The 18951-nt window shown below is 39.7% G+C and overlaps 1 pseudogene; it reads left to right on the forward strand.

The window, feature by feature from the left end:
• LOC109822870 overlaps positions 1714-18951 on the forward strand; it is a 33199-nt pseudogene continuing 15961 nt past the window's right edge.

Raw genomic sequence — 18951 nt, forward strand, 5'->3', positions numbered from 1 at the left:
AATGAGTTCGAAAATCCTGACCTCTATGAGATTGGTGGAATTTGGCTTCATCTAGATCTTGAACTAAGGCGTAAGCTCTCTCAAGGGTGTCTAAGATCTTGAACTAAGGCGTAAGCTCTCTCAAGGGTGTCTACTCCTCGAGCAAAGAGTTCGGTTTGGAGGTCACTTCTCAATCCGGCTCTAAACTTTGACAAGGGTGTCTACTCCTCGAGCAAAGAGTTCGGTTTGGAGGTCACTTCTCAATCCGGCTCTAAACTTTGACAAGACTTTTATTGGTGCTTCTTGGTCAATGGTGCTGCATCGAGTAAACAATTCATTAAATTGAGCAACGTACTCTTTTGCAGATTTGGTTCCCTGAGTAAGACAATGCCACTTATTTAGCAATCTATGAATAAATGATGACGGGAGATATTTCTGTTTTAGTTCGTCGGCCATTTCTCGCCAAGTAAAAATTGGTAACTCACCTCTAATATGCCTTATCATTTCAAAGTTGGATCAATATTGACAGGCGGTTCCGGTGAGCTTCATTATGGTAAACTTGACTTTTTAGGATTCCGTCAGGGTGTACGAATCAAAGTAGCGATTCATGCTCTTCAGCCAGTCAAAGAAAGTTTCTGGATCGAACTTACCATCAAAGGTTGGTGGATCAGGCACAAGTTGAGGTGGGGGTCGATGAACGATGTACCCATGACCTTGCAGTGGGTATCCATAGCCTTAAGCTCGTGGCGGAGTTGTAACGCGCGCTTCTGCGAGCCTAGCAAGCCTTTCATTGGTGTTGTCAAATCGTGCTGCTAGTTCACCAAATTTCTTAAGGAGTTCGGACTCTACACTGCCTGACATGCTTGACTCACTAGTTGACTCACTTGATTTTTCTAATCGATATGGTAGACATGTGCGAGTGACAAGTACTAACAACTAAATGAGATAAATGATTTTTTTATCAATTAAAAGACTCAAAAAATAAAAAAATCCTACCCTAGAACCATGCTCTGATTCCAAAATGATGCAAAACGGGAGAGGGGGTCCATCAGAATTAGCGATCTAAATCGAACAACGCACCGTTTCACCAAAATTCATGATCTTAGGCAGGAAATTTAATCTAAAACAGTTAATGTGACAGATGGATTTTAATAAGATATGAACAATTCCAATCTCGATCAATTTAATTGCAATATTCATTATAATTGCACAAGTTTTATAATCAATATCAAGTTTTAACAATCACATGTTCAGTTACTCTCAACTCACAATTATACTTTAAGCAGTGAATATATGATAAGAGTTTAGAGGTAATATACTCATGCAATTAACTAACAAAATGAGATTGACAGAAAAATAAAGAGGAACGAAAGAAAACGAAACCTTCGTCGGTCTGAACAAACTCGACGTGAGAGACCTCTGGAGGTGGTGCGACGACAACGGTGAACTGAATGACGATGATGAGGCGGAGATCCGATGACGACGAGTGCGACGGTGTTGAACTGATGACGACGCGACGATGGGATGAGGGTGGTGCGATGTCCCACGGGTAGTCGTCGGGTCGATGCAGGTGGCGGGCGTCGGGACGAGGCTGGCAGCGGCGTCAAGACAAAATAAACGGCGGCTCGAAGAGTGGAGGAGGACGGAGGGAAATCAACGACTGTTGAGGTGGTTCTGACGGCTTACGGAGGTGGGAACAACGGCTGCTCGAAGGTAAGGAGTGTAAGGAAGAGAAAGGGTGGGGGCAGCGAGGCTGTGAGATGAACAGATGAACGGGAGAAGATAAAGGTTTGACAGCTAGAAGAAGAGGAACATGTATTGGCCTAGGGTTTCACACCCGAGGCCTAGGTTTCACACCCAAATTAAGTCAACTCAAATTTCATTTCAATTTTTAATAATTCATTGATTTTCAATAGTCTAATACAACCTTATTTATGAAAAAAATCTACGTGCACACAACGTGCAATAAAAATAGAAACAAACAACAATCCCTCAAATCACTCAACTAAAATTAAACTAAATTTCAAAATTCAAAATTCAAAATTCAAATTTTAAATTTTAAATTTTAAATTTCAAATTTCAAATTTTAAAAATATATCAACTAATCAAATATTGCCATTTCTTGTCCTCATTACTCACCCATAAAGAAGTAAGCGAAATGTGACACATGCAGCCTGTTTATGTTTTTATGCTCAAACTCCTTTGTCTAATCAGACAGGTTCTAACTTCTAAAGAAGTAACGTTTACAGAGGAACACCTAGAACATTTCATCTGCCTTCTGGAAAATCAACTTCCACTTAGTTTTACTTCTACCAGTAACTATTAGACATCACTAGTTAATATGCTCTGCATCTACCGTTAGAAAGACATAAATTAATAATGGTTGAGGAAAGTCCCATCCTTGTCCTTCTTCCTTCTTTTCTGTATCTCTTTTGAGTTCTGATAAAGTTTTATACTGTATTCAGGTCGCTTCGGGTGGAGTAACCTGGTTTCCTGTAATTTGTTTTCTTTCTTTTTCAAATGAATGCTCAGTTGCTGATTTGGTACAGACGTGGAGCCACAATATGCTGGTGCAAGAATAGAAGGTGAAGTTGTAACGTTGGACTTTGTGAAGAAAATGATGGATGATTTTAGGAACCAGAAAAGTTTACATAAAAGGTAGTAAGTACTTCTTGCTGGTAAAATTGGGCAATAGATTGCATTTAAAACTAAAAGCTTATCTCCTCAAAACAAGTTCTCTTTCTTTTTGCTCCTCCTTTTTTCCTCTTGCTACCAATTGATTTCATAAACTGCTTTATTGTAGGTATGCTTACCAAATTGTCTTACAGGCAAGAGAAACCTTGCGGGCTATGCCTTTACTGGTCGACATAACTGTTCCCTATGGGAAGCATTTCACAGTTGTGGTGATGTGCAAGGCCAGGTAAGAGGGCTTATACGTTAGGAAATATGAATAACTGGGCTTGTTCTTTTTTTTTCTCTTCTTCTTTTTCTTTTTTTTAGAAGCTGTGGTTTTTTGTTTGTTGTTTTAATCATGTAATGGGGGTAATGTTACCTTTTCTTTTTAAACAGTTTACTGTTTTCTTCGTCCTTTTCTGCCTGCTAACAAGACACCTAATGCCATGGGTATTAAATTATTGTTTGCATAAAATGTTGCTTGCATCTGCACATAAGCCTTTTAGTGAATTCCTACAGTTCCTGTGGATTTTGTAATGACCTTGTAGTTTTTGGGGTTGGCTACATGAATTCTTTTATTGTTTTAAAAGCAGCTTGGGTACCGGCACCCACTTAGGCCGAAGTACTTAGGCCGCCTGCCTAGGCCTTGGGATCACCTAGAAGGGCATGGGCGCGTATTAAAAATGGTATATTGCTCTCTTAAGCACAGTAATGGATGAAGAGAATTGGCCAAGTCGAATAGATCAGATCAAAACTCTATAACCAAGTCCATCTTAGGTAAATGACAAGGATAGAATTTTGAATCTTCAAAATTAAAAAAATCCTTCCTCTCTTGATGCTAAAACTGCCCACGTGCCGCTTCCCGCCTCAGTGCCCAGGTGCTTGGTCTGGCTCCTAGAATCACCTAGCACTTATTAAAACATTTCTATTCATGTTGGTTAAGGACCATCTTCTCAGACAAGTTGGCACTAACAAAGCCATTTTTATTGTCTCCTTTCAAGTTGCCTAGACCTATTCCTATTTATGTTCCTAATTGCTCATTTACAATGGTCTCATCAATTCTGTTATCTGCACATTTGTTGGCCTCTATTGCACATGTTTGAACCATTGTAATCAATTCTCCTTCATTTTATCCTCAATAATGAGCAACTAAAACCTTTACTAGCATGGGAACTAAAAAATGGATGATAACAGAGATCAAATCATAATCATCAGCTGTCCTGCACATGTTTCATCATCCATAGTTTCTCTCCTTTGCAGTTCTTCATGCTGATTTCTTTGCTTAACAGAATAGATATTCCTCTTATGCGAAATTTCTGATTTTTCTCCCTTGTAGAATGGGTTTACTTTGTTAAACTCTCGTGCGTCCCACTTCCTCCCTTAGACCTTATTTCTTGTTGAGGCATTTCATACTTCCCTTGTATATCAGGCCGTCGGCCCTGGCTCAGGGCACCTTACTTCCAAGAAGAATGCTTTGTGTTGTTTATAATTATGATATATAAATTGCTGTTGTCATTACTATCTTTCAATTTTTTTCGGGTACAATAGAAAGTAGGTTGTATCTATACATGCTGTTATTGTTGGTGAAGTTTTATATTATCATGTATTACCTTATTCATAAACGAAAACCATTTTCTTGGCACCTGCAACCGTCATTAATTTTTGTGCTAGTTAGTATTTGTTCTATAGTTTTCATGGAATGTGCAACTGTCATTAATTTTCTTTTGTGCTAGTTAGTGTTTGCTCCATAAAGTTTTAGTTATATCATAGCTTTGTCTTTTGAGCTTCTCAAAGTACCATTTTAGCTGAAGGTTTAAGCGGATGGGTTAGACCGTTATAACTACTGTTAGTCAAATAAAGAGGCCAGTTTTGTTTTCTTGTGTTTGTCAACAAACATAAGGTGTGATTGGTGGCCTTACTCTTTTGACAAATGAGAGGCAGACTCTCTGGCGTAATTGGTGGACAACTGAAGAAGGATGATGACAGGGGAAAATTGATGGCGTAATTGGTGGCCGGATTGAAGGGATTAAAGGTTATAAAACTCCTCCCCTCTCTTCATTTTTGGCAGACACTCCAAAACTAAGAAATCAAGGCAGAGAGAGATAGAGTGAAAGCCACACAACGAAAGAAAGTGAGTTCTCAAATATTGTACGAGTGTTGTAATTTGAGAAAGAAATATAGTGAAATACCCTCTTGCCGTGGACGTAGATCAATTTGATCGAACCACGTAAATATTGTGTTTGTGATTGTCTATCTATTCTCTGGTTTAGTGGGTCATTTTCCCAACAAACTGGTATCAGAGCTTCTCGGTTCTAGGACAGCTTTCAATCCTCTACAATGGCTTCCGTAAAGTTCTCGGTGTTGATCTTTGATGGCCAGAACAATTTTGGCCTATGGAGGATAAAGATGAAGGCTTTGTTGTGACGTGAAGGCACGGTTAAAGCTATCGACGGGAAATACCCAGAAGATATGACTAGTGCCGAGATCGAAGAGATGGACGAAAAAGCTCACAGCGCCTTGCAATTGTCACTATCCGACAATGTGCTTCGTGAAGTTGCCGATGAGGAAACGGCAGCGGGGTTGTGGTCAAAGCTCGGAAGTCTCTATTTGAAGAAATCTCTTACTACGAGATTATACCTGAAGCAGCGGTTATACACACTGAAGATGAAGGAAGGTACACCCATTCAGGAACACCTTGATGAATTTAATAAAATTATCATGGATATGAAAAACCTGGATCTTAAACTTGATGATGAAGACCAGGCTCTCATTGTGTTATGTTCATTGCCTAACTCTTATGAAAACTTTGTTAACTTTATGTTGTATGGAAGAGAATCCATAAGTCTTGAGGATGTGAAGGCCTCTTTGAACTCTGCTGAGTTGAGAACAAAGTTGAATGGGAGAGGTACCGATGGGCAGGCTGATGGTTTGCTAGCCAGAGGTAGATCGAAGGACAGAGAGGGTGATAAAGGGCAATCCAGAAATCGCTCAAAGTTCAGGTCAGCCCCAAACAAGAAAAATGTGGAGTGTTTCTACTGTCACAAGAAAGGGCATTATAAGTCAGAATGCTATGCTCTAAAGAAGAAAGACAACCAGTGTGGTGAAACCTCAGATTCAGCTAATACGGCAAAGGCTGATACTGTCGTTGTTGCTGAGACGGTTCTTACAGTATGTCCCTTGGATGGCCGTTCCGATAAAGAATGGATCTTGGATACAGGTGCGTCTTTTCATATGTGTCCAAATAAAGATTGGTTCACTACTTACAGATCTATAAGTGGTGGATCAGTTTTGATGGGCAACAATGCAGTTTGCAAGACAGTTGGCATTGGTACAGTTCGCATCCGGTGTCACGATGGGATAGTGAGAACTTTGTCAGATGTGAGACACATCCCGGACTTAAAGAAAAATCTAATTTCTTTGAGTTCTTTGGATTCTATTGGGTGTTCTTACACTGGCGAAGGTGGAGCTCTTAGAGTTACTAAGGGTTCATTGGTTGTAATGAATGAAGGTGGAGCTCTTAGAGTTACTAAGGGTTCATTGGTTGTGATGAAAGGTAGTAAGGTGAACAGTCTTTATGTTCTCCAAGGCAGTACGGTGACAGGCTCTGCAGGTGTGTCTTCTGATGCTGATAGGGACACTACTCAGTTGTGGCACATGCGCTTAGGCCACATGAGTGAGAAGGGGATGACTATTTTGAGTAAACGTGGCTTACTCTGTGGTGATCATACATCATCACTGGATTTCTGTGAGCATTGTGTGTTTGGGAAGCAAACTCGGGTCAGCTTCTCGACTGGCTCACATACGACGAAGGACACTCTCGACTACATCCATTCAGATTTGTGGGGACCCACTCAGGTTCCATCCAAAGGTGGTGCTCTTTATTTTCTGACGTTTATTGATGATTTTTCCAGGAAAGTTTGGGTTTACTTTCTCAGGCGCAAAAGCGAGGTGTTCGAAACTTTCAAGAAGTGGAAAGTACTTGTTGAGAATCAAACTGGAAAGAAGATTAAACGTCTCCGAACAGATAATGGCTTAGAGTTCTGCAGTGGTGAGTTCAATCAGTTCTGCTCAAATTCTGGGATCGTACGACATCGCACGGTCAGGCACACTCCTCAGCAAAACGGGGTGGCAGAACGCATGAATAGAACGTTGATGGAGAGAGCTAGGTGTATGCTCTCAAACTCTGGCTTGGATAAAGGCTTCTGGGCTGAAGCTGTTAACACAGCTTGTTACTTGGTGAATCGGTCTCCTTCTACAGCCATTGAACACAAGACTCCAAATGAGGTATGGTCAGGTAAACCAAATGACTATTCAAATTTAAAGGTATTTGGATGTCCCGCTTACTATCATGTTAGAGAGGGTAAGCTTGAGCCTAGAGCTAAGAAATGCATATTTATTGGTTATGCTGATGGCGTTAAAGGCTATCGTTTGTGGAGTCTTGAACCTGATTCTCCTAAATTCATTATTAGTAGAGATGTTACTTTTAATGAAAGATATATGCTTGATCATGGGAAGGTTTCTGTTGAGTCTACAGGAAATGTAGAGAAGACCATGGATAAGGTGGAGCTTCAGGTGGAGCTCGAGGGAGAGACGTCTCAAAAGTCGTCTATAAAATTTGCTCCTACAGCTGTAGAAGAGCAACATGATTCAGGCTCAGATGCTGATGATGCTGAGACTGAAGAACCTTATTCCATAGCCACTGGCAGAGAGAGGAGACAGATCAAACCTCCTCAAAGATATGCACATGCTGAATTAGTGGCGTATGCTCTCACGACAGCTGAAGAGATGAGTATTCAAGAGCCATCAAACTTTACTGAAGCTGTCTCATGTGGAGAATCTGGACGTTAGGTCACGACTATGATAGAAGAACTCAAGTCACTTTACAAGAATCAGACTTGGGATTTGGTGCAATTACCTAAGGGTAAAAGGGCAATTGGATGCAAGTGGATTTTCAAGAAGAAAGAAGGGATCCCAGGGGTTGAAGATGCTAGATTCAAAGCACGGTTGGTGGCTAAGGGTTATAGACAAAAGGAGGGAATTGACTATGATGAAGTGTTCTCTCCGGTTGTGAAGCACACCTCCATCCGTGTATTGCTTGCCATGGTTGCTCTATTTGATCTGGAGCTTGAGCAGCTTGATGTGAAGACTGCATTTTTACATGGCGAACTTGGATCCCAGGGGTTGAAGATGCTAGATTCAAAGCACGGTTGGTGGCTAAGGGTTATAGACAAAAGGAGGGGAATTGACTATGATGAAGTTTTCTCTCCGGTTGTGAAGCATACCTCCATCCGTGTATTGCTTGCCATGGTTGCTCTATTTGATCTGGAGCTTGAGCAGCTTGATGTGAAGACTGCATTTTTGCATGGCGAACTTGAGGAGACTATCTACATGTCTCAGCCAGAGGGATACTTCGTAGAAGGTAAAGAAGATCAAGTTTGCAGATTGAAGAAATCTTTGTACGGCCTGAAGCAATCTCCCAGACAGTGGTACAAGAGGTTTGATAATTTTATGCTTAGTCATGGGTACTCAAGAAGTACTTATGATAGTTGTGTGTACTACATGCATCTAGGAGATGATTCTTTTATTTATCTTCTATTATATGTCGATGACATGCTTATTGCTGCTAAGAACATGTCGCAGATTCTTATTTTGAAGAAACAACTCAGTGATGAGTTTGAGATGAAAGATCTTGGTGCAGCAAAGAAGATCTTAGGTATGGAGATCAGGAGGGACAGGAAAGCTGGAACTTTATATCTCTCACAGAAGAGTTATATTGAAAAGGTGCTTGAACGCTTTGGGATGAAGAAGGCCAAGCCCGTTACGACTCCTTTGGCTCCTCACTTTAGGCTCTCGGCTTCAGATTCACCTACAAGTGAGAACGAGAAGAAGGAGATGTCCCGAGTTCCATACTCTAATGCAGTGGGTAGCATTATGTATGCTATGATTTGTACTCGTCCAGACATTACCCAGGCAGTCAGTGTAGTGAGCAGATACATGACTCAACCAGGGAAGGCACACTGGGAGGCAGTGAAGTGGATCCTTCGGTATCTCAGGGGTACCTCAGATTTGGGTTTAGTTTTTAATAGCAGTACTTTGGGAATCTCAGTTGTTGGTTTTGTAGATTCTGACTATGCAGGTGATCTAGATAAAAGGAGATCTTTGACTGGTTATCTTTTTACTCTTTTTGGCTCAGCTATTAGTTGGAGATCAACTCTACAGTCGACAGTTGCTTTGTCTACTACAGAGGCAGAATACATGGCAGCAGCAGAAGCGGTAAAAGAGGCCATTTGGTTGAGAAATCTCGTGAGGGAGCTTGGACTACAGCAGGAGGCTAGTTCAGTTGTATTTTGTGACAATCAGAGCGCAATACATCTAAGCAAAAACTCAGCACATCATGAGAGGACAAAGCATATTGATGTTAGATATCATTTCATTCGTGAGGCAACTGCTGAAAGAAACATCACGATGAAAAAGATAGGTACTGCAGACAACCCAGCTGACATGTTGATCAAACCGATCCCGGCCTTCAAGTTCAAGCACTGCTTGAATTTGGGAGGCATTCGCAGTTGTTAGCTAGCCCCGTTTGGGGCATTGTTTGCAAGATGGGTGAAGACTCACTAGTTATTGGTGTCGGCTCAGTTTTGGGAAAACTTCACCGAGGTGGAGATTGTTAGTCAAATAAAGAGGCCAATTTTGTTTTCTTGTGTTTGTCAACAAACATAAGGTGTGATTGGTGGCCTTACTCTTTTGACAAATGGGAGGCAGACTCTCTGGCGTAATTGGTGGACAACTGAAGAAGGATGATGACAGGGGAAAATTGATGGCGTAATTGGTGGCCGGATTGAAGGGATTAAAGGTTATAAAACTCCTCCCCTCTCTTCATTTTTGGCAGACACTCCAAAACTAAGAAATCAAGGCAGAGAGAGATAGAGTGAAAGCCACACAACGAAAGAAAGTGAGTTCTCAAATATTGTACGAGTGTTGTAATTTGAGAAAGAAATATAGTGAAACACCCTCTTGCCGTGGACGTAGATCAATTTGATCGAACCACGTAAATATTGTGTTTGTGATTGTCTATCTATTCTCTGGTTTAGTGGGTCATTTTCCCAACAACTACGGATATCAAGCAAGCTTAACGCTTGACTCTCCTCATGTGGGCCTTTTGGGCCACATGGAAAAGCCTCCAACATAAGCATGACTCTAGGAAGTAGAGAGTAAAGTGGATCATTTTCAACATAATTGGTTTGTTAATGATGAGGTTTGAACCTAGGACCTTGAAAGATAGTTTCTTGTTCTCTGATTCCATTGCTAGACAACTGATTCATCTAAAGCTTGAGCTTACACGTTGTAAACTAACATTATATTCAATCCAAGCTGACATTACCTTTGGAATATTTTTAGATCAACACACATTCTTAAGCTTCTCTATGCGTTTGTTTTCAGCCCAATGTTATTCTATATCAGGTGTTGGCATATATTGAATCATTAAGATTTGCCTTTGATATTAAGTGGTTCTGCAAACATTTTGCAGCTATGTACCTTGCCAGAGGAAACCATGAAAGCAAGAACATGAACAAAATCTATGGGTTTGAAGGAGAGGTCAGGTCTAAATTGAGCAAACCGTTTGTTGAGCTGTTTGCGGAAGTATTTTGTTGTTTACCTTTGGCTTATGTCATAAACGACAAAGTCTTTGTAGTCCATGGTGGGCTATTCAGTACTGATGGAGTAAAGCTCTCTGAAATTCTAGCAATTGATCGTATCTGTGAGCCTGCAGAGGAAGGTATTGTTTATATTGTTATTTAATTTTAGTTTCAAAAGCTGATGCGTTGTTTTTTCTCTGAATTCTATTCCAGAAGATATATCTTTATTCTCTTCCTGGCCATCTAAATATAGTTAATGATATTTCTTTATCTTGTACTCTTTCAATGTTATGAACTTTATCTTGTTTCCAATGGAAAATGATTCCGGCAGAAGTTGGTATGCCTACTAAATCACATAGCTGAAATGGTGTATAGAATCATGCAGAACAAATATGCTGACTGTATACTGCAGTATTACTCCTAGACATGTGCCTTTGCTTCGTTTCTTCTGCAATATCTCTGAATAAATCATCTATAAATCGTCAGGTCTAATGTGTGACTTACTTTGGAGCGACCCACAACCTCAATTGGGAAGGGGGCAAGTAAGCGCGGAGTAGGTCTCTCATTTGGTGAAGACGTGACAGAGATTTCTTCTGCAAGAGAATAATCTTGGTAAGGTGTTGTCTCCTTGTCATTTCATTTTTTTTTTACTTCTGCTCTTATATCTTAATTTCTACTGCAGATTTTGTTGTCTGATTCACAAGAGGTGAAGGACTAGGGCTATGAAGTTGGACATGATGGAAAGCTTATAACTGTTTTTTCTGCTCCGAACTACTGTGATCATGTAATGTAACACATCATATTTATGTCTGCATAAAATAACAGCGATGAGAGCACTTGCATTTGTGAAGAGATGATCGGCAGCTTTCACGTTCTTGACCCTGTAAGGGCTCGTAACTAACATGAACAAATGGAAATTTGATCGAAAAATCTCTTTTCTTATACTTGTAAATGGAATCCATTTTTTCTGTCGCTGGTGGTTATGGTTAGAGTTCCATCTATCATTAGTTTCATGATATATAGCATGTCAATTATCAAACAGGTCGTTCTAGCATAAAAGAACATGTTTAAAGCTAGAATAAACTTAACTAGATGGAAGCTTTTGTACAACTTTTTAATCTATTGATTTTGCTTTGAGATTCGGGTTAGCATGTGAACACAACAAGACACACATCTCAATGATGGCCTTGATATGTGGCACTGATCTCAAAGTAAATTCAACGAATCAAAAAGTTGGTGGACAAGATCTCTTGTACAATTTTTATTCTAGCTTCAGTCACGTGTTTATACTTTTTTATCTGTAATGTAATATTTGATTATGCCACTGGGTTCTATATAGCTATAGACCAACTTTTGCACCTTTGTGATGACCTAAAGGTGCATCTTGTATGCTTCATCAGGTACTTGGTGTTACTATCCTTGAGGTTCATCCATGGTACTACATCTGAAACAAAGTCTCGAATTTGTCTCATTTCACAATAGGTTATTAAAAGATCTTAAGTACCAGTACTTGATTTGTTCACGTCTGGCCTAAAGCAGTAAGTATGTCTTATGCCAAGTGCCAGCTCTTGGTTTAGTTTAACCTTTACGGTAACTTGCCTCGCCAACTCTTTCGTTTTGAGTTGCAAGCCCAGCACTGACTGCAGCGTGCTGCCTTACATTAGTTTGTGTGTCCTGCGAAGCTTGAACAACACTTGTTCCCAGCCCTAGCTCCAGTTGAGGATATTTTTCCCTTGCATACACATACGATTCATTTCGAGAATTATACATTTGCTAATAGTTTTCAGGTTACTACATGTTATTGCACCGTGTTCCATTTTATTCATCGGTTGCCTTGCTATCCCTGCATTTATTGGTAAATTAGTGACTGTTTAATATTTAATATGCTCCTGAGATGCATTTACATCTCCGTGGATGGGCAACAAGGGTGCATTTATACGTTTTTAAGCCCGTGAATTGAAGCCAGATATTGTTTCCTTCTCATTAGGGCTGTCAAAACAGGTGCAGACCCGGACCCAGCCCGACGTCCAACCCAGATCCAGCCTGGCCGGACACGAGAAAAGCCCGGGAACCCAAGCCTGGCCGGGCTTCGAGCTCGGGTCCGGGTCCAGGTGGGTTCGGCGAAACCTACACCGGGCCCGGCCAGATTTCTGGCCGGATCAAACTATTCTTTTTCGAGCCTACCCGGACTAGACCCGGACCGCACCACAGGATTTGGACCGGGCCGGGCGTAGACGCCCAGCTCGGGCCGGAAATTGAATCCGGTCCAACGGGCAATAAAATGCCCGTTTTACTGGATGACTCAGGCCGGGCCCGGGCCCGACCCTATTCCGTTTGTCTAAATAGCCTAAAATAGCTATTTTTGTTATTTGATCAAAATACCCCTAACATGGTCAAGAAACAATTAAAATTTGAGGGTATTTTAGTCATTTGGCTAGGGGTTGCCTCTATAAATAGAACGGAGTTTCATTTGATTTTTTTTATTCCAAACTCATTTTACTTCTCTCTAATACTCTCTTATGCTTTCTAATACTTTCTTATATTATCTTATTCTCTCTTATATTCTCTAATTACGATGACTTCCTCCTTCGAGCATGAAATGCAAATTCCGACTCCTAACACCGAAATAAGTCCTACTGCTACCCATCCTGTAACTACTCCTCTTACTATCGATGTTTGATCCTGAATCCGGTGGCAATGATCCAACACTTAGAGCCCTAAAATGTCGAGATCAGATATGTGGAATTTTTTGGAGAATATAGAAGTCATCAGGGATCAACACGGTAAACTTCTCACCTAGAAAACAAATGTGCATTGTGCAGCCATGTCTTTGAAGCTCATCATAAGAGCGGCACCAACCACCTCAAACGCTATTAGGAAAGATATAATAGAGCTCAAGCAACAACGTCTCAAGAAAATATCTGCCAATCTCTACTCTCTCAATCATTTACATCTGATAACATCGGTTCCTGCAACTACAACGTAATTAAAGCCAAAATTGCGTCATGAGGTTTATTGTTCTTAAAAACCTTCCTTTTACATAATTAGAAGATGGTGAATTTGAATATATGATTAGAGATGATTTGTATCTCTTATTTTTTTAAAAAATTCTCGTCAATCTTGTCAACATGATATTTTAAAATATTATCACGAGGAATAAACAAAAATAATTTCTTATTTTCAAATCTTAAACTATAAATTTTCTCTAACTTCTGATATTTGGACATCTAGAGTACATACTAGTTATTTATGTATCACAGCAATCTGGATTAATAATACTGGGTAAATATTTAAAAGAGTTATTGTTTATCACATTTGAAGATTCACACACTAGTACTAATGTTGTAAATTTAATAATGGAAGAACCTTCAAGACTAGAAATTTCTGAAAAAAATATTTTCTCTTTCACTAGGTAATGCAAGTAGTAATAATGTAGCTGTAGATCATATCAAATCATCTTTGCTGTTGTCATGTTATGGTAATACTTTTCATATTAGATGCATGTGCCATATTTTAAATTTAATTGTTCAAAATGTACTTAATGAAATTAAACCCATGATAGAAAATTTTAGGGTTATAGCTTATGTTCATAATACTTCTGAATAAAGACTTAAAGATAAAAATAATTGTGTAGAAGGAAAAAAAAATTAAAATCCAAATTAATTTCAAAAGATGTTAACCACAGGTGGAATTCGACCTACGTAATGTTAAATGTAGCAATAGAGTATAAAAAAAACTATAAATGATTTTATTGCTTTCTATGCTTCTAATTCTAGCTCTGGTGATATATATGGAATAACTGATGATGAATGGACACTTATATGTAGTGTAAAAGAGATGCTACTAGTTTTTTTTTGAAGCTACTATGTTATTATTTGGTTGTTCTTATCCAATTATTACTCAAGTTGCTTCATAAGTTTTAAGTATTCAAATTTTTTTTACTAATTATTGCATGGATAATTATTTTGGAAATGTGTTTTTTGAAATGGAAAGTAAATTTAATTAGTATTTTAGCCCTATTCCTATTAGTTTTGTTTTGGGGTTCTTATTGATCCATGCTTAAAGGATATTAGCCTTTAAATTTTATTAAAACTTCTTTATATAAGAACATGATAATAGACTCTGATGATGGTCAGACTATTATTGCTCTCACTCATTATAATACTATTAAATATTATTTTTAAAGATTATTTGATGAGTATGTATGTAGATATAGTGTAAATACACATCAACCTACAGCTTCTATGAGCTCAAGACGAAGCAAATGTAAGATTTTTGATAGGAAATCATTGATAGAGAGGCTAACTGGTAGCCGTGGATCTAGATCTGGATCATCATCAAGGGAAATTTCTGAAATTAAATAATATTTAGCTGCACCTTTAGTTATTTCTCAAAATAATGTCGATTTTGATATTTTGTAATGGTGGAGAGTACATAGAACGATTTTATGTTGTATGTTTTCCATCATGGCTCGTGACTTAATAACAGTACAGGTTTCTACAGTAGCTTTAGAATCCACCTTCAGCGCATCCAGACGTTTGGTCGACGATCACAAAACATCGCTAGATCTATCTACTATACAAGCAGTAATGTACCTACAAGATTGGTGGAGGGACGAGAAAAGAACTGAAGGCATCGATCTGATAGTTGATATTAAAAATAGACTTAATGATGTGATGATAAGAGATAGAGAGTAGAAAGTAATGTGCCTACAAGATTGGTGGATATCGTATTGTCAGAAGTGACTACAGAGTTGGCATCTGATACTTCATCATCCGAGGATAATCCTCTATTCATCCTCTGATAGTCCCTACGTCTAGTAGTCCCTGTGTGTAGCCCAGTTACATGATGCGATATGAAGGGGTCTGAACTAGAAGGTCGGGTCGACTTTCCCTTATCAACCATGTTGATCATGACTGCGGATTGTTTAGGTCCAACAGCTTCTAGCTGGAGTCGAGACATTAGTTGGGCTATTTCTGAATTGACTCTTCTTCCTAGAGAAAAGTCGGGGCTAGAATCACTTGAAATAATCGGAGAATTTCCCTTATTGACCATGTTGATGGTAACTTCTGGGAGTTCGTCATCTCGAACGACCGATCCTCTTTTGTGGAAACGCCTTGATTTGGGTTTCGATGCTTCAGTGTAGATCCTTTTGAATATTGAGACTCTCTGTGGAGTGGTCTTAGGGCAGCTACATTCTGATAACACTGCTCTGATTAACCTCTCACAAGAGCAGTGAGAGTCCTTTTCTGGAGTATTTCTCTTTCGAGACTTACCACTAACCTGATAGTACAACTCATCAGCGTTGTAGCCGGAGCAACCTATTGGTTGTTTATCAGGTATAACGTTGTCTTCTGCCAGACACATTTTCTTCTGAATAAGCAATGCCTTGTTGGCGTTTGCAGGAGTCATACGTTTAGAATCACACCTTTGTGAGGGTGAAACCCTAACGGGCTCCCGGCCTTCTGTACGCACCCCCAAGCAGGCGGTTATAGGAATAGTCTTGTTAGGAGGTCGTGTACGACCCCCAGCCTAAAGAGTCGCTCGGGATTTGTTCACCGGTCCCAAGCGTTCTTTGACAGGAGTTTTGCCTCGACCTTCATGTAGAGGACCCAGGAGATCCTTTAATGGAATTCTGAATTTGGAGAGATCCATGCTACCGTAAGGCTTCGTTTGAGGTGCGGGAGCAGGAGGAGCGAGATCTGAAGTTGACGAAGGCTGAATAGTAACTTTGTCTACTTTTTCCTTAGGCACTGATTTGACCTTTGGTATCCAAGCCCATTTATACTTGGGCGATTTATTAACTGCCTATTCTTTCTGTATTTCTTATGCTTTTCGCACAAGGATCCGGACGTGCGCAAGAAGTGTGTGGCGCTTCTGAATGTGCTCCTGCAAAGTGAAACAGTTCTGTTTGACACGAATCTATTCGTTAGTAGGTGATTTAGAGAAGAATCCCGAAGCTTGCTGTGGCGATGGTTTAGCCACTTGGCGTCTCCTAGACTTCAGATCCTCTTAGTAGCAGAGCCCATTCACTTGCTCCAAAGCCTTAGCAAATTGGCGAGCGAGACGTTAACGGCACCTGTCACGCCCCGCTTCCCAAAATACCAAGGAATCGGGACGCGAGCAAGCCCGCGGCGTATTAAACTGAGAAGAGATAAGTGCTAGACCCCGTCTTCTCAATCTAATACGCTAAGCGTCAAAAAATACAAACGAAGGTACAGGTCCCCGATCACAGTAATGAGAATATAATAAACAACTCAGAACCAAAAGATACATATCACAACTGAAATGATCATCCAGACATAATATTCAGGCCAAACATGCCCTTATACAAACTATCTGAATGAAATACTGGAGAATATAAAATACAATGATCAGGCGGAAAAGAAAATGCTACGAAAATAAACTGAAAGGAATAACTGAGCTTTAACTCTTCTTCTGCTTCGTCTACAAGATACTCCTGCTGAGAATACTCGGCTCTGGCGCATCTCCAAGCTGAACCTGTTCTTCTTCTAAGTCTGACGTACACCAGAGAAAACAGGTGTACGTCAGGGTGCAGGGCACACGGCAAGATCCCAAAAGGAAGAATAGAACGGTCGTGTGACCAATGCAAATGATGGTAACAACAATGGAAACATACAACTGAAATACTAATAATCTAAATATAATTTACTACTAGAATAGAATAATCATTGGAAACCCTCATGTATATACCATATGTCTCGAATTGTAAATAATTAAATATTAATCCCGATCTATGTATGAAAAAAAACACAACTGGCCTACATCTCACAAGAATCCATAAATCCTAACCAAAATGACGATACCGATCCACCTTGACTCAACAAACCAACCACAGTGGCGACACCGATCCACTGGTAACAAGTCATTCTATAACAGGTCACTAGTCACATCTCACACAGAGTCAAGGTTCATATTATCGGATATCTGGTTAACAACCACATCTCACTAGTACCTCAGACCCGCCCCAGTGCGAAACGATTCACTGGTGCGTGCCTAGAAATAATCAATAATCACAATATCACCGTTCCTCAGACCCACCCCAGTGCGAAATGATTCACTGGTGCGAGCCTATAAATAATCAACAATCACAATATCACATCACCTCAGACCCACCCCAGTGCGAAACGATTCACTGGTGCGAGCCTGGAAATAAACAATAACATATCCGATCACTGCTCCTCAGACCCACCCCAGTGCGAAACGATTCACTGGTGCGTGCCTGAAAGATACATCAACAGTCTTATCCGATCACATGAACCATGACTTTCTCCATCCCAACTCTTTTGTTTATCAAGGTTAATTACATACCCACAGGTTTCTAAGTCTTAAACAGGACACACCAGACCACACTAGTCATGAATTTCTAACGGTTCTCAAACGTAACAAAGAGTAATAACTGCAACTAATCATATTCAACAATATCATAGCATATCACATAATTAAAATTAAGAAACATAAATCATGAATAATTCATAATAATCCCTTTTCTAAAATAAATCCTTAAAAATTATTTATAAATGTTCTAAAATAATTCTTTTTATAAAACTTTCTTAAATTACCGAAGTTATTCTAAATTGATAATTATTTTAAAATAAATTCCTTTAAATTATTTACAATTATTCTAAAATAATTCTTTTGTCAAATAAATTCTATTAATTTATTATAATTACTCTAAAAATGATTTTTCACCAACATAATTTATAATTATTTTAAAATGATTATTTTGTCAAATAAATCCTTTAAAAATCATAAACTAATTCTAAAATAATTTTATCTTATTTTATCTTTACAGTATCTATTATCAAAATATTATTTTTAATATCATATGTTAAATAAATCCGTACAAGTCATCACAATATATGTATTACAACGTGAATGGTCATACGTTATTGTCCACAGTCCGTTTCGTTTATGACAGTTCTATACGTTATAGTTCTCAGTCCAATATGTTCACGACAGTCCCGTATTTGTAACGAATAATTCACTAAGAAATCCCCAAACGACGCAACATGCTGGGGGTCGCCGCAACCCTCAACATGACAAAGAAATCATAGCACCCAAGCGCATTATGCTGCGCATTGAAGTTCAGGAGGCCGCTGAGAATTCACGCTAAAAAAAGCAGGTCTTAAGGCGCGTGACTCTTGAAAGTCCATAGAAGGCAGTTCTCCCTCAGAAGGAAACGTTGTCGTCTGATGATGATTACGTTATACCTGAGAAATCGTCATGACAGTTCCGTATTTGTAACAAATAATTATTCGGGTAACGAGTTCGTATGCGTAATAAATCTGTAATCAATCTAAAATTATACTGAGCAAGAATAGGGAACTTGCAAGCAACCGATTAATTCAGAGCGGATCTAAGAATTGAATGACAAGTCAAAAGAGTATCAGGATCTTGCCTCGGGGTTTTGTCGAACGATTCGACGTCAACGGGCGAGTCCGCGGGTCTGATCTGACGCGCGTAGGAACGACGGGCTGCTGACTTGGCGTGGCGACAACGCGGGGTGGACTGGCGGTGCTCGGCGACGGCTTGGGAAACGCTGCAGTTGGTCGACGGGGCAGCGCCGGTGGTGTAGGGGGTCGTCGGAGGTGGCACGCGGAGGAGGAGCGCGGGCGGTCAGGAGGAAGGGCTGTCG

Source organism: Asparagus officinalis, chromosome 1, assembly GCF_001876935.1.
Source record: "Asparagus officinalis chromosome 1, Aspof.V1, whole genome shotgun sequence".
NCBI lineage: Eukaryota > Viridiplantae > Streptophyta > Magnoliopsida > Asparagales > Asparagaceae > Asparagus > Asparagus officinalis.